Below are 16,855 nucleotides of genomic sequence, written 5' to 3'. Positions count from 1 at the left end.
TACTAGAGGGCATTCAGTTAGAGCCCCCCATTCTCACCAGCTGCATATACCTCCTGCAATCTGTTAGTCCCTCCACCTGGCATTCTGTTACTTCTCAGACATCTGAATGCTAATATCAAAACTGATGTAAGCCTTTTTCTCCCAAGAAACCATTTCTGACCATTCTGCCCTAGCCTGTTCTCTCCTTTACAATTTACTTGAGCTCCCACTCTGTACCAAGAATTGTACGCTGTGCAAGGGATAGACAGAGACACAGAGAAATCAAAATCCCCAACTTCATGAAGCTAGTGGTACAGAAACCAAGTAAACCTGAAATTCTCAATCAAGTGTTGTAGACAGGAAGTAGGAGTCCCAATTTATACTCCCTGAATTTCTGCATTTGAGCTCAGAGGCTGATCTTGATTTTTGTGAAGCCCTTTTAAAGAAAAAAATATATAAAATGATAAAGTACAAAATGAGACCAAAGGTCCTGGTGTGGCCTGAAATGGTGTGCCCCTGTGGGTTAAATCTCACTGGCTTCCTGGAAAATTGTCCTCTGCCTGAGCCTGACCTCCCCTTTGAGCCTTCAGCTTATCCGTCCTTGACCGAGACCCCTTGATCTGTCCCATTCAGATTTATTCTGCCTGATAGGCTGATCCTCCAACAATTAAAATATTAACACATCCACTGTCCAGTTCTGGCTTCAGTCATTTTTAATAAACACTCAGTTCCATCTTTGTTCTGTTTTCCTGAGTTTCCCCATGGAATGATACAAGTTCCTGGATCATTAAAGAGACAGGTGGTCCTGCCAGCCTCTAGTTGCGGAGTTTTATTCCTTCTCCATTCCTGGTCCCCGACCCCTGCTCTGACTCTCTCTGCTGATGAGCTTGGCATTGTACAGGCCACCCTATTGATGGCACTTGTTACTGCTCTTGCCTGTGGTTGCAACATCCCCATACTCTGTGCTCTCAACGCCACTTCTAGTTGCTTTCCAGTCTGTAAGTCCACTTAGCCCTTCCATGTTTCCCTTGGGGGTCAGCAGCTCTGGGTGACTTTGTATTACAGAGAAACAAGCTGCCTGCTGTGTTGCCGGTTCAGACCCACCAGCCAGGAAAATTCCATTAGCTGTTGTCACACTGCCACTGGGAGCCCTATAGGAGGTGGAACAGTGCCTTTTCTGGAAGTTTCTCTGTCTCTCCTGGCAGCACATGCCCAAAGAAACAAGGCTCTTATTTGCTCTGAGGGATCTCTGCAAGGGAAGCCAGCAGGCTCAGTTTGGCCATTACCTGCCTCCGTGTTCTGTCTGGCTCTTGCATTCTCCCTGAGCATTGTGGTAGGTTTTTCCCCAGGGTGGCAGGAATCTAATATTTTGTTCCTCAGATTTCATTTATATATTAATATATGGATGAACTCTTTGTTTCAGTTTTCTGGCTTGGCCCCTAATAGAAAAAGGTCAGTCCTAGAAGCTGTACAAAAACCCATTTCTCCCTCAACAAAGGTAAGTATTTGCAAGTTGATAAGTGTCGATATCTAATCATTTATTATGTTTGGGACCAATTTATTATCTTGAAACAAAAGAAGTGGAAAAGATCCCTGACTGGTAAATTGGAGGGGAGAAATAAGCCATAAATTGTAAGCCATAAATAAAGGTCTTTAGAAGAAGTTCACTGAGTCAATGTCTGGGTCAGTGGGCTTATGGAGAGGCTACAGGTCTGGTTGGGTAAAACTGTAGGGGCCTCAGTGGGCAGGGTGCACTTCATCCTAGAAGCCAAGGGGCCACGTTACATTCATCAACCATCAAGACACCAGACACCTACATATTCTTCCAAATATAGTTCTTCTCAGAGCCTAGGAAGTATGAAAAGTTGTTTCACAAACATCTAATTGCAATGTTCACTATCCCTCATGTGTAAATTTTCTCTAAACTACAAAACCCACCAAATCCAAAGTGATTTGGAGAATTGGTTGGGACTCTGGCTGCAGCATGGCCAAAGATCCCTGGACCTTCTGTACGTCAGGAAGAAATAACATTGGGTGGGTTGGCCATCAGAAGAGCAGTTGCAAAATCAGATGGAGGAATCCTCTGAGTTCCTGCTCTAATTCCATACCGTGGTCTCATGGTATTGTCCTTCCTTCCTCTAGGCATTAGCTGAGGAATTTTCAAATAAGAAAACAATTAATTTAGACCCCAAAGCTAATTGGAATCGATAGTTAATGCTGCTTCTCAACTCTCCAAATTAATTACGAAATGATGTGTGTTCGCTTTGATGCCAGACTATAGATTTCTATCTCTAACTTCCCTCCAGGGGCACCTTTTCAGCAAGAAGTCAGCTGTGTGTAGTTTGACATGGCAACCCTTCCACCATCCACCTTCTTAGTCTTTGCCCCTTGAAATTTTGTGTTGTGAGCAATGTTAACACTGAAGCCATGAGTTAGCTATACTTGTGATAAAGAGGACAGCAGCTCAGTGCAAAGACATTGTACATTGTAGACTGCAGCCGAGGGCTTTGGTTCTGACTTCACAGTGAGGAGTCAGGATTTCAAGAATAGAGGACCTCTGCTTAAGGTCAAACGGATGCCTTAATATCTGATGTTCTAGAACTTTCAGGTGGAAATTGCAAAATACCTCCTCTCATTAATAAGACGATGGCTATGATGGCTACACACAGGACACAGTGTGTTTGACTTTTTCATGCCTTTTACTTGGTTTTCCAATACAGGAATCTTCCATTAAATGGGGTCGTCTCATTCTGTTCTTATTTTGTCCTACTTGTTCCACCAGTAGTGGTGCAGAGAAGAGATGAGGAAGAATAAAATTATCGCAGTGGGCTTTCCTTGAGGGAGGGCAGGACTTTGAAATTGAGATAAAGTCTAATCTATTCCAATACTGCTCCGAAGTTGGGAGGAAGCTATTGAAATGTTAGGCTGAAGGGGTTTGGGGTGGTGGGGTGCCCGAGAGAAGACTCAGAGAATGGGCTCTGTTGGCCTCAGCCGAGGTCGCCTTGCCCATCATGCCCTACTGCCCGGAATTGAAGAGGCATCTTTTCTTCTCCTTCAGTGGCATAGCACATCACCTGCCAGGTTCGCAGTCCTGCATTCCAGGAAAGATACGGCGTGATACATATGTCAGACCCCTAAGAAGCAAACTGAGTAAGATACCATCCCTACGACAGGAGGCTCCTGGCCTGAGGCGGAGCAGAATCAAAAGCCCTCCGCCCTGTCATCCTCAGAAGAGAGCTGAACCCAGCCAGACTCAAGTGTTGGAACAGATCAACAGCAGTCAGACAGCAGCTGGTGCTGGGCATGGGCGGGGCCCGTGGATGCAGTCTCAGGATGGACAGGCAGCAGGGTGGAGAGAGTTCCTGGAAAGCCAAGAATGCAGGGAAGACTAGTGGCCTGGGGTCTTCTGGTGAACAGTAGGATTCCTGTGCATGAGTGAAAGCCCCTGGGCTGTGCCTTCCAAGAGACCTGTAGGAATCCCAGCTCTTCCCCCGACTAGCTTCCAGACATCTGTCTGTCTGTCAACCCCTTTGGGCTTGTGTTTCTGTTTAGTAAGTGAAACTACTATCCATCTTAAAGGATTGGGGACAATACTGCTTTAAGATTCTTTTTGCTGCATGTTAAAACAACGAAATGTGTACTAGACCATACAAGGATCTGGGAGAGGAGGCAGGACTATGAGGTATGGGAAGTTTCCAGAAAGCAAGAAGAAGCAGCGAGCAGCTGGCCTCAGAGACTCTTTCATCCGCTCATTCAGAGCTACTTTATCCGCATGGGGAAATAATCCGAGATTTTCTCATGTTCCACCTCCTAGGGAAATACTCTGATTCAAATAACGGCCTACCCTTGGCCCAGTCAACAAGGATGGGCCTTTCAAATCACAGGTCAAGGAGGAGGAAGGAGCATTTCCCAGAGGAAGCGTGCTCTGGGCAGAGCAGACAATAGGGATGCCGAACAGGAGCGGCTGACGGCAAGGTCCTGGGTAAGAAAACCAAACTGATCCTCGGCAGATAGTGTCTTCTGGACTCCAGGCAAGTCACAGGCACACGAAATTAAAAAGTATGGAGGGCCTACTTTATGCCAGGTACTTTACTTTGTATTTCTTTTAGCTCCCCTATCCATTCTTAGAGGTAAGCAGCATTCCTCACTTTATGCTGAAGTGATGGGGAAAGTCAGTTGGGTCCGACTGACTTGCAGCAGTCACGTAGGGGGTAGGTTCATCTGGCTTCAACTCGCAGGCTCCCTCTGTCTTTCTGCATTCCTGTAGGCCAAGGGCCCCCCCCTGTATGGTGCAGCATATTCCCCTCGTTTGATTTTATAGAGGCAGATTTCACTGGTAAGCATAGCATGATATGAAAGAGATGTAAGAGGCTAGGGCTCTACCCCTCCCTGTTTCTGTGGTAGAAGTCAGTCTTTCTCACCATCTGCAAAGTCAAAAAAAACAGTGCCCCCTTCCCTCCATTCCCTACAAGTTTGGGAATTCTTACTTTTGTTTATTCACAGAATCAAACACAGGGTCATATTCTAAAAGAATGAAACCCATGCTAATCCCACGACCTTAGTGAGTAGCATTCTCATGAAGGGAAATTGTGGAACTGGAGCCAGGCTGACTGGGGCCCCTCTGCCACCTAGAAGCTGTGGCTAATTGATAGTGTACCCAACATCTCCAAACCCCAGTTCCATAATCTATGGAACTGGGATGAAGTAAGCATCATGGAATCGATGTGAATTTTCATTCTGAGACTTTAGAGAACTTTTTTTTTCTTCAAGTTATGTATTTCGGACAGATTTTATTTACATAGCATTAAATAAGCTGGGTGGTGTTCATATTCATTTGAAGCTTGGGTCGTTAAAGTGAAGCCAGTCTGAGGGGAGAGATGATAGGTGGCCCAATTGGTATCCCGTGGACATTCTACATGTGAAATCTTTTCATGTGCTGATTGCTAGAATGTTAAAGGGGAAATCCGAAACAAGTGACACAGAATCAAGAATGCAAAGGTCATTGTTGGTTGTTAGGGGAAAGGAAGTGAGGGATTAGAAATGGTCATTGAGAGGAAACAATGCCAAATAGGTCCCTATTAATATCCCCAGGAAGGATGAACTGAACAACTATACTTAGCCAGCATCCTTTTGAAATCACACTTGTGATATCCAGGCAAGAAAATGACCAATGTGGCTAAGCAGACAATTTCATTTTATGGGGGATTGACCTTACTCTGGAAAGGCATGGAAACATTTTATCCAAACAAACAAAATATTATTTAAATTGCCAAGACATTAGAAGAATAACTACACACCCATCCCAACGAGACAGAGGTTGCAGTAGTGAGAGTTATATGCTGCATACCATTTGTTTCATTGTTGCTTTCCTTGCCAGTTTTGAAATACAGGATTGTGAGGTTAATTTGCAGGAAGTAAAATCAGCAAGACAGGCAGAATAGCCTAGCCCGAAGGCTCAGAATTTGAATTCAGACATAATGCCTATGAATTTAGTGGGGATTCTAGTTTAACACATGGTACACACCCAAGATTCAAGGTTTTGTAGCTGAAAATAAGGATACTGACGGCAGCTTTCAGGGTTGACTAAATAGGGTAACGCAGCACTACAGAACATTTGCCAAATATCGACTATTTGTCACTATTTTCAGGCACTGCTTTACGCACTTTACATGTATTCTTTTGACCCTCCTAACAACGCTTGCCATGATTGCTCATGTTACAGATGAGAAAACAGAGGCACTGATAGGTCACACAGCTAGGGAACACTGGGACAGCAAGATAAACCCACCCAACCTCCAGCAAAGCCCCTGGTCCTCCCCGAAGGACTTTCTCTGGAGAGATGGTACTGAGGAAGCATTTGATCTTCATCTTCCCTTGGGATTACACATGACATATGTAAAGTGCTTAGCTGTGCCTGGCGCAGAGCAGGCACAAAAACAAGGTGGGTGGAAGCCAGTTCTTTAAAATTTTAGAAGTTCCTTCTCAGTCTTGGGAGAGACCTTCCACAAGCCAGCAAGAGAACACCAGACAACCTCTGCACTGAACAGGAACCATTTGCTTTATAGAGGTAAATTCAATTTTAACTTTGAAGCATAAAAAATTAAGTATGAAAAGTCAGTGTAAGCCAAAGAGCAGAGATTGTCAGACAGCAACTTGGGAGCTTGGGCGGTGGGGGCCGGGGAAGGGAGAGCCCCGAGGGGGCTAGTGCCGGGGTCAGATCTGCCTGCATGGACTATTGCGGCTCCAAGAAACAAAGCCCCACAGACGTGGGAATCTGCTCGTGGCTGCACATCTGGCAAACGAAGCCCCAGGATGAATTATGCACGGATTATCTTGCACTTGCACAGGAATTTCTGTTTATTCACCGTAAAGGAGCATAAAGAAGAAAACCTGTTTCACACCTGGTGTTTAATTTAGAAGGGATTGCTGCTCCAGCAGAAGAAAAAGCTGTCTGAACGGTGCTGTCCTGGCTCTGCTTGAGGGCTCCAGCGGCCAAGCAAAGCACCTTTGGAGAACCTGGAGTGTGATCTTGCAATGCACCCGGTGTCTGAGCCTGTGCAGGGGATGTGTGTGCACAAAGCCACCCCTGTGTGGGAGGGTCTCAAGGCACATCTGGCCCAATTGCTATGCTGCTGTCTTTTCCCAGATAGCTGCATAAATGTCACCAGGAACTAAGGCACCCCACTGAGCTATACCTTCCAGGAACTCCCCAAACAGGCCTTGTGTTTGGTTTGGACTTCATCTTACTCTTCCATTTGCTAAGTGTGAAAGTCCAAGGAGAAACCAGTCCAGGCTATTAGCCCCCAAAGCAATGGTCTGTTGTGTGTGGCCAAAAAAGTATCTCATTGAGGACAGCTTTGGGGATTTTTAGATTAAGATCTTCCTGCTAAAGAATCCTCCTTACCTCCAATCAAGTCCCATCCCTTTGTAAGCAAAACAGAGATGTCCCTTGGTAGTTGTAGCACAGGAATGTTCAAGTTGTTAAAGATATGTCCTTAATCAAACCAGGTGGCTGTTGGCTGGTTCCACTCTCTCTGGGAAGGACAGGACAGTTTTATATCACTTGGAAAGGGAGTTTCCAGAGCAGGCAAGCAGAGGAATTATTTTATTGATCAGGGAACTGGTTGTACTTTGCAAAAGACGTGTTAAAATAGTGGTTTCAAGTCTGTCTACAGGAAGTGTCCACAACAAAGTGAAATAAAACAAAATCCCTTTTTTTTTGTTTTTTTAATGACATAGACATTGGCCTAGTTCATAGTTACCCTCCTTTATAAGGTGCTCTATCTAGAAGTCCAACAACAGATAATAACATTTAGCAAATATTGTATGTTTATCTACCAGTTCGCTCTCTCATTTGGTACTCACAGCCTTGTACTTTTAGCATAGTCAGGTAATGTAACAATGGCTAAGAAGTTATTCCTTATAAATATAATGGACTTAAAGGGTGACGTATGGCATCATTTTTAGCAATGGGAAACAATTCTTTTTTTAAAAGTCACTCTTCCGTGTACAGACACTGGGGAGGGCATAAGAAATATAACACTGCATTTTCAGAATCTTTGCTTCTTCTGTATTACTTGCTGGTAATGTTAAGGAGGCACTGTGTATTTTCCTCAGTTCTTATCCCCGCCACAACAAAGAATTGAAGGGCAGAGATACAGCAGTGAAGCAGAGTAAAAGTTTTATTTAAAGTTACTTAAAGAGAGAAAAAGTACAGGCAAACTCAGGGAGGAGAGGAACCCTGAAAAGTTGGAGAGAGAATGTTTAAGGCTACACACTTAGAAAATGTGGGTGACTTCAGAGAGAGGTACACCCTGAAAGGTTGGGGGTTCCCCCTTTTAAGGATTTTTCAGGAATATGACAAAGGACTGGGGGTGTGGACTTGTTAAGTGGTCCCCGAATATTTAAAATTAACTTAACACAAGAAATTTACTGCTCTGATTTCTCACTGAGATACCGGCTTCTTGGTCTGGGAACATATCAAACAAGACTGCCTGCCCAGCCCCCAAGGTGGGCTGAGTTATTGTCTGTTTGCTAAAGAGTAAGTTAACAATCTTACTTCTTCTTAACTTGCGGGGTTTTAAAATGCAATCTTATCCTTAAGATGGAATCCTTCCTGCTTTTTACTTCATTGTTTATGGCTGGGCCTGCTTGTTCAAATAGTTGCCCAGGTTGCAAATTGCTGGCTTAGGGCTGAAGGAGTTAAAAACAGCATATAGGTAAAGTTAAAAAAAAATAAGCAGGGTCTATATAATTAACACAATAAAGACATGGGCTATGCTGAGATACCCTCCTTTATCTGGGGAATATTCAAACATTCCAGGCCAAGTTGCTCCTGGCATTTTGAGCTTTAACTGATTAACTCATTAACTCTGAATCTTTTCTGGGTTTCTAGTTTTAACTGGTTAACTTTTTGAATCCCTTGTAGTGGGCTTTACTGGCCTTCATTCTCTCTCCACCCTGCTCATATATATTTTCCTGTCTAACAGTAGGATGCCACAGAAATACACCTTTTGCTAAGTTTTGTGAGTTTAGCAAAATTCTCTATTGGGGCCCCAGGTATGAAAATTAGGCCATAAGATGCCTAGTGTAAGGAGGTGAAATGCTCTATCTGATGGGGAGTAGGAGAGATTGAATTTCTTGGAGAAGCTGGAAGGGGGACTCACACCAGTCCTATAAGGAGAGGCCTGAGTAATGTGCAGGGTACCTGGAGGTGGCAGGGAAACCTGGCCAGCACTTCTATCATGTAGGGTGGCCAAGGGACTTGCAAAGAACAAGGTCAGTTATCTAGTTCTAGGTTATTTGCTTTTCCACAACATGAGCTCCAAATCTTCAATACAGATCTCTCTACTTAGAAGTGCCATAAATGTGGTGCTTTGGGGAAAACAAGGAAGAAGGTTAACTTCCTTGTCTGTGTTGTCTTGGGTCAGGCGTGTCAAACACTAAGGCCTTGAGTGGGGGATGTAAACTGGGGTAGGTCACTGGAGTTCCCACAGAATGTAGGGAAGCAAGTTTAGGACAACTTAATTTTGCTATCTTTGGACAGAGTGACTTTTTTTCAATTGTGCATCGCAGCCAAACACAAGTCGCGATTATTAAATACTCAGGAATTTTTTAAGGCAGTTGTCAAACTGTAGGTAGCTTGAAATTAGCCATGGTGGTAGGATTTGCCCCATGGGTATCAACAAACACTGTAAATCAGGGCATTGTATTTCAGAGAGCCAGTTTGCCAGCCCACCACTGGTTTATGCTCTAGTACTATCAATTTAATTGCAGTTCCAAATCATATCAGCCTCATTCCCTGAGGTCTCCTGTCTGTGCACATGATTCTCATTCTGCCTGGGGATAGTTTCTTTCACATTATTTTTATGCACATTATTTCACATTATACAAGATGCAAGATTCCCTTGGTGAGATATCAGCAGCCCTCCTAGTGTTCTTCAGATGTGTCTTGACTATGGCATGGAGTTTATTCGTTATAGTGATGCCGGGGTTCTCGTTTGCAGAGTCGAAGAATGACTTAGCAAACACCCAAGGCAGGAGAGCTAGGGAGAGACTTTTATTTAGAAATAAAGTGAGAGGGAAGAGCTGGCTCACGCCAGGAGGGGACAAGAGAGCCCGGGGTGGTGCATTGTCTAGAGGATTTATAGGCAGTTGAGGATTTTTGGGAATTGAGGGCTTAGGGTGTGGACTTGCACCACCTACCCTGCCCTCAAGGTGGGCTGGGTTGTTGTCTGTTTGCTAAGGCTGTTTACAGTGAAATCATGGGTTATGCTGAGATACCCTTACGTAACACTCAAACATTCCAGGCCAAGTTGCTCCTGGCCTTTTGACCTTTAACTGATCTCACTGAAGATGTCTATATTCCTAGTCTAGTATCTTTACCCTAGAGAATTAGCGTGACCTTGGCTTTGCATAATGCTTAACACAGAGTTTCTATAGGAACTTTTTTACATTGTTACATTGCTTTGACTGTAAATATCCTGCCTTGCTTTTTCCAGAGGCCCTCACCCTACTCTAACTATACTCAAGGGCCCCATCTCAATAGTTGTCTGTTTCCACGGCCCTGCTAAATTGTAAGTGGTTTGAGGTCAAGATCTGTGCCTCCTCTTAATCCGTGCATCTCCAATACATAGCATAGGGCCCAGAATGTAGCAGACTCTCAAAACATGTATGTGAAGTGAATAAATAACCTGCTGCTGTGTCTCTGTGCAGTGCAGCAAAGAGAAAGATATGACAGGTAGACACATTCTATGCATGAGTTCACAGTCCAGTGTTTCCAGAGAAGGAAAAACAGTAACAAAATAAATAAAACAAACAACCACAAGACTGATCATTTGACAATAAAACCTCAGGAATTCTCTCATCTGCTAATCGAATTTCTTCTAGCACCAAGGAATGAAATTAAATCTCTGAGTCTCCTCTACAAAGGTCTGAGGAAGATCTGTGCACTTAACTCCTGGAGATACCTCGGTGCCACTGTCTCTGAGATCCATTCCTCTTCCCCACACTTCTAACAACTTCTGCTTTGCAATTTTAAAGACACAGTAGTTTATAAAAAAAGATCAGAGAGAGGTGGGTTGTTATAGGTAAGGCATATTGACAGCAAAGAAAATGATAGTTATCAGATTGACAGAAAAGAATACTGCAGGTAAAATTGCAGTATTTCCAGAATCTCTCACCCGGCCTTTGTGCATCTCTGTATCGATAGGATGCAGAGAAGTAGTCCATTTCCATATCAATAGATGATTACAAGGGGGAATGAGGGCATATCTGGACCAGAGAGATTGGGTGGGGTCCCTTTTTTTGCAGCTGAGTAGCGAGAGACATGGATGAGCAGAAGTGGATGACTGCTTGTAGGCAATGAACGGGTTTCTCCCACTTTATTTCTCCCTTTGACTCATTTCAATTTAAAAGGTAATTTGCCTTGGGCTGGGAAATAGATTTTTCACTCTGGAGTTATAGGTACCTAAAATCTTAAAAACAAACAAAAGCACATCTGAGAATTCTCATTCAAAGCAACTTATTAAAACTATAAAAGGTTCCTGAACAAATGGTCCCGGAATATTGAGGTCCAGGGACAACTCATTGAGAAAAAAGAGTTTTGGTTAGAATATCTATATCCATGTTCTTGTTGTGTTACTCATTTCCTGTGTGACCTTGAGCAACCTCTCTGAATCTCAGTTTCTTTCAAAGAATTGAGGTACATACAATAAAATGCACAAATCTTAGTATACAGCTTGGTTAATTCTGACATATATATATATACTCATGCAACCGTCACCTAGATCAAGATAGCAAATATTCTCACCAACTTTATCCCCTTCACCTATTTCACCCATCCCCACAGCCCCTCCCCTATGTCACCAACAGTCTGTTCTCTAGGTTTATGCATGAGTCTCAAATGGAGATTGCAAATACCTCCTTACAGGGTTTTATGAGCATTAAGTAAGATGGAAACTGTAATGTTGAAAAAAAATTAAACCTGAGAGGTTGTTTGGGCACTCACTGAATTATAGTCCCCATTCTACCAATGAGAAAATAGAGGCTGAGAGTAGGGTACAGATTTTCCAAGAGAGTGAAAGGATGTTTGTTTAAAATTGTTATTTTCACCTTTGCTTTCTCTGAGCTGGGTCAGAAAGAATGGATTTATAAGACACTCATCACCATAAAGAGAGAGAATGATTAGAAGAAACTGTTTCCTTTGACAGAATCCATAAAGACCATCTGGTTGTGACTTTCTGTAGTGGGTCAGACAGGAGCGCTAATGCACAGTGTTGCTTGACCTTGGAATCATGGATCATGACAGTCATTTTTTCTTGTCCACCCTCTGCCATCAGAGATTGGCCTCGGCTCTTTCATATATTCAATCAAATATTCTCAAATATATTCATAAGCATCTTTATGAAGTAGGTATTAATCTCCCCCCCTTTTTTTAAAATGAGGACACTAAGGTTTAGAGATTTTTTTTTTTTTTCATACAAGATTGTCCCAAAGGCATTCAGTCAACTATTGATAAGGATGAGCCAGGACTGCTAGATCAGGACTAAAATCAAGTCTATGCCCAAGAAAACAGATTACTAGACATTTTCTATGTCTTAGGTCCTGGGCTGTGCCTGTTCAGTACTTGCTCCGTCCCATATTGTTTTATCAAATATCCCCAAGAGTAGCAAGCTTTGTGAACAAGAACAGCCTTGACATGAAATGATGCTCATTACTGGAATTTTTCAGCTCCTAAGCTATGGGAAGGCAACCTGAAAAAGCCATCTCTTGCCTTGCTGCAGAATAGATGGCTCCACCCTCAGTAATGGTTCTCCTTGTTCGTAGGCAAGTAGAAATCCCCAAGTTTGAATTTTCATAGCATAAGGAAAAAGTGACTCTCAATACTCATTGGGCTGTAAAACATACTCATCATTGTAATATATAGTTTGATCAAAGATTGCTTTATGGCAAGAGATATTTTATTCACCAATTACCCATTTCTTACCATATTTCTAAGAGCATTCAGCATCTTGATACTTCCTGCTGGTCTCTGCTTACTTCCATGTTTATTTGAATTTGCTTATTCTTAACTTAGCATGGAAATCCCTATATTCCCAACTTCTCCAACTATGTAAACTCTTCTTTCTTTTAATTTTTCACTAAAATGGCCCTTTCCCCATGAAGTTCTCATCATTTCTCTATGTTTGAGAAGGAGGAAGAGAAGGACAACATTTACTGATCTCCAACTCTGTACCAGGATGTATGCTAGGAAACTGGCATGTATTATTTCATTGAATTCTCCCCAAACACTAACTGGTATATATTACAAGCATGGAAGGAAGAAGGAAGGTCTTAATATGTTCAGAACCAAAAACATTTGAAGTTCAAAGGTTCTTAATTAGAAAATATTCTAGTTACACAGCTTAGTGTTCAAAACCAAAAATATTCCAATTATAAAGGTTCTGAGTTAATAACATAAAGGCATATTCTTTTAAAGGGTGATGCAGCATCTGATTTAAGTACACTTGCCAATTCTCTCTGCTCTATGTGGCACTGCTGATAAACAAACTTTCAGACAGATAGATACTCAGCAACAGGAAGATTCAAGCTCTGCTGTATGTTTTGGGGATGAATTTATCTTCTCTCTTGGAATATAGACATGTCCTAATATATTCATATCCCTAACTCAAGGCCATTCATTCTTGTAAAATCCAAAGAAACAATACCATGTAGCTCAGCTCATAAGGAGTATGCTTTAAAATCTTTAAAGAACTGTTAAAAATTATCGTGCAATAGGGAAGCGAGTTAGCACTGGTGGATGCAGAAAGAACAGTTCTGATTTCTCGCATAGAGAGGGTTGTGAAGGGCAGGAAGAGCAGAAGAGATTGTTGGTTAACTTGTTGACCTTGGAGACCCGTCTTTCTTAATAAGGCTGTCAGTGCTGGAGAAGATTATTTTAAGGAGCTGAGCCCAGCATCTGAAAAAGAGGAAAATGCTTCCAGCTTCAGCACTGAGTGCCATCCTCACCCTCCCTGGTCTTTCCCCCAAGAGTTCACAGTGGTGTTCTCTCTCATCACTCATTTCAGAGCAAAAGGGACTTGCAGCAACTGTTGAGATGTGGGCACGGGCCGTGCTCTGTCCCATGCATCCACGCTAGACCTTTACGCAGCAGAACGCACTGTGTGTGGAAGTTAAGTGTATCCACCTGTCTCATTGAATGGCCATGGGAAACATTTTGTACATGTGCTCTGGAGAGAACAAAAAGGAAAGACATTTATCTTACCTTTCTGCTTCCTATGATGACCCGAGGCTTTCATTTTAATAAGGAATTCCTCTCTTGGCAGAGAAGGAAAACAGATGGTATACCTTTAAGTACATAATGTATGCTTCCTCCACATAATTTTTGGAGAGCATAAAGTATGATTAAGGGAAGTGAACTCATGCTGTGAAAAATAGGCAGTGCAGTTGGGGTGCCTGGGATAGCTTCCATATGTAACAAGGTGGTGGGTTTTCCCGACCCCCTGCTGCCATCTCCATCCCCGCAGGATTTGTAAGAACAACTGTTACTCAAAGAGAGACCGTATGGTCCCAGTCCGTGAATGACCAGTTTATATAACTTGCAAGGATTTTCCAAGAACCATAATCAAAGATGAGAGGTCACTGCTATCGTTTTAGGTAATTCTGGCAAACTCATTAGCAAGGTTCTTATACAGTATAAGCTGCTGAGGAAATAATCCCCACATTCTTTCTGGTGCTCACTCTGAACATAAGGTTATTGTTGTGAAATAAACTTGTTGGTATAAAAATACCTTTCTGAAGAGCATATACAGGACAGCATCTTTACAGCATTATGTGACAATTATGATCAACCTTTCCCAAAGGTAATTATGAATTTTCAGGAAAGTGCCATTTATGGTTTCAATAAATATATATTCAACAGGATTTCAGACAGGGTTCTTTGGCCCCAAATAAGCAGAAGCCCTGCACAGACAATAAGGAACCTTATTGACTCACGTGATTGAAGATGCAGGAGGGTGGGCCTCAGAGTGGACTTCCTCTGCCTGTTGTGGTCCTATTTCTCTGTGCTTCTCTTGGCTGGGACCTCCTCCACGTATCACCGTCGGCCTCAAACTGCCCACAAACGCTGCAGTATTCCCAGCTCATTTTTGTGTATTTGGATGTTCAGAGCATTGGAGAAAGACTTCGCTTCTGGAAAATCTCTCAGACAAGTGAAAAAAAAAAAATCATAACAAATGTCTGATTGCTATTCTTTCCCCTTCAGACCATGTGGAATTTCATGAACTTTTCTTTTTGTTTGTGAGACCGAAAACCAAAGTTTATACTCAACCCCTTGTTACTGGATTAGGAAGAGATTTATTACCTGTACGGGCTACTTTTCACAGAGGAAAGAGTGTATCTGTCAACCAAGGCAAGTACAGATCACTGGAGAATTCTCTCCTGCTCTTCCTGTTTGGTGTTCCAGATCTCACCTCCAGAAGGCTGTGGCAGGGAAAAGCTAGGGCATCTAGTTCCACTGGTCAAGGAATATCCACCCTTTATGGCTACACCCAGTTTCATCATGTGTGTATTTAGGTGCATCTGATAAGTACTTAGAATGTTCACACTATACAAGGTATCTTGGAGAATATGTTCCTTTAATTAATTTAGAGAATATTGTAAATCTAAGGGAAAGTTATAACATTATTTTGAAATTCAAGTATAAGTTACTGACAGTGAAATGCACAAATATTAAGTATGCACTTTGACTTATTTCTGTGTGTTTGTTTTACCTGAGGCAAAAGTGACATACAGTGACATGTAGGACACTTAAGATTGATATATTTAGATAAATTAAACATAGGTATCAATGATACATACACCAAGTCAAATCTTAAGAAAATCTATCAACTAAAAAAATTAGGTTTCCTTCCAGTCCACCCTTATGTCACATAAACAACCACTCTTCTGATTTTTGTTGACAAAAAGTTTTTTGTGTTTCTGAATTTCATGAAAATGGAATTATACACTATGTACTCTTTTTTTTTGGTATCATTAATGTACAATTAGATGAGCAACATTGTGGTTACTAGATTCCCCCATTATCAAATCTCCACCACATACCCCATTACAGTCACTGTCCATCAGCGTAGTAAGATGCTATAGAGTCACTACTTGTCTTCTCTGTGCGAGACTGCCCTCCCTGTGCCCCCCACTACATTATGTCTGCTAATCGTAATGCCACTTATTCCCCTTCCCTTTCCACCCATCCTCCCCAGTTCCCTTTCCCTTTGGTAACTGTTAGTCCATTCTTGGGTTCTGTGAGTCTGCTGCTGTTTTGTTCCTTCAGTTTTTGCTTTGTTCTTATACTCCACAGACGAGTGAAATCATTTGGTACTTGTCTTTCTCCACCTGGTTTATTTCACTGAGCACAATACCCTCTAGCTCCATCCATGTTGTTGCAAATGGGAGGATTTGTTTTCTTCTTATGGCTACACTATGCACTCTTTTATGCCTCACTTCTTTCACTCAGCATGATTTTGGGATTCATCCATATTGTCACATGAAACAGCACTTCATTTTTCATTGCCAAATAATATTCCATTGATGATTACACCCCGGTGTGTTTACACATTCTCCTGCTAATGGGCACTTGGGTCGTTGCTAGGTTTTGGCTAGGGCATATTAGACTCTTGCTCCCAGTGACAGAAACTGCCATGTGTCTCTCTTGCCTGACAGAGGCTGTCCTCTAGAATTCACCATGACTTCTTTCAATCTTCCCTCTTTGATAATCCTGTAGAAAACCGATTAATTTTCTCATCTGTTTCCTGTTACTACCATTAAAAGAATTAAAAGTTCCACAGGATGCAGTCTTTACATCCTAACTGCAAGTTGAATTTCTCTCTAAGCCTTGGTATTGGTATTTGTCCTGGTGTGTGTGTGTGTGTGTGTGTGTGTGTGTGTGTAGTATGCATGTCTGCACAGTTCTGTAAGTGTGTGTGCTGTTTCCAGAAATTAGCAAAAGGAACCTCTGCATGTGTGTACAGAGTCATGTGTGTAGGTGTATATTTTTCCCAGATATTAGAGAAGAAGGTAAAGGAGTTCCTGAAGAAGGCATGAGAGGAATGCATGTCCTGATTACAGTAGAGGAGAAAACTTGACCTTAGGGCCTGGCCATGTCCCTGGAAGGTGCTGTTCTCCTTGGAGTACTGGTGCAGCTATCCTGGCTAAATTTCTGCACATTTTATTAAAACAGGCTGAATAAGTCACAATTAGGGAAATGTGTTTTAGGGAATTTTAGTGCCCCAGATTTCTTGATTGGCAGAGTAAAAATGGACCCTAGAAAAAACTCTCTGTGGATAGGGGCTGGAACTTTTTTTTTAAAGGGTAAGAAATC

The 16,855-nt window shown here is 42.3% G+C and overlaps 2 long non-coding RNA genes across 2 annotated transcripts in view; one reads left to right on the top strand and one right to left on the bottom strand.

Moving 5' to 3' along the window:
* LOC130681485 (uncharacterized) overlaps window positions 1-16,855 on the top strand; it is a 203,478-nt gene that overhangs the window by 162,988 nt on the left and 23,635 nt on the right. The window lies entirely within an intron of this gene.
* Window positions 2,417-14,942, bottom strand: LOC130681486 (uncharacterized). Its single transcript, XR_008994666.1, has 3 exons — window positions 14,843-14,942; window positions 14,476-14,679; window positions 2,417-3,070 (listed from the first exon to the last, which is right to left on the bottom strand). It is a non-coding gene; the product is annotated as an uncharacterized LOC130681486 (long non-coding RNA).

Source organism: Manis pentadactyla, chromosome 18 (genome assembly GCF_030020395.1).
Source record: "Manis pentadactyla isolate mManPen7 chromosome 18, mManPen7.hap1, whole genome shotgun sequence".
NCBI classification, from domain to species: Eukaryota; Metazoa; Chordata; class Mammalia; order Pholidota; family Manidae; genus Manis; species Manis pentadactyla.
This window is presented reverse-complemented; position numbering and strand designations above follow the sequence as displayed.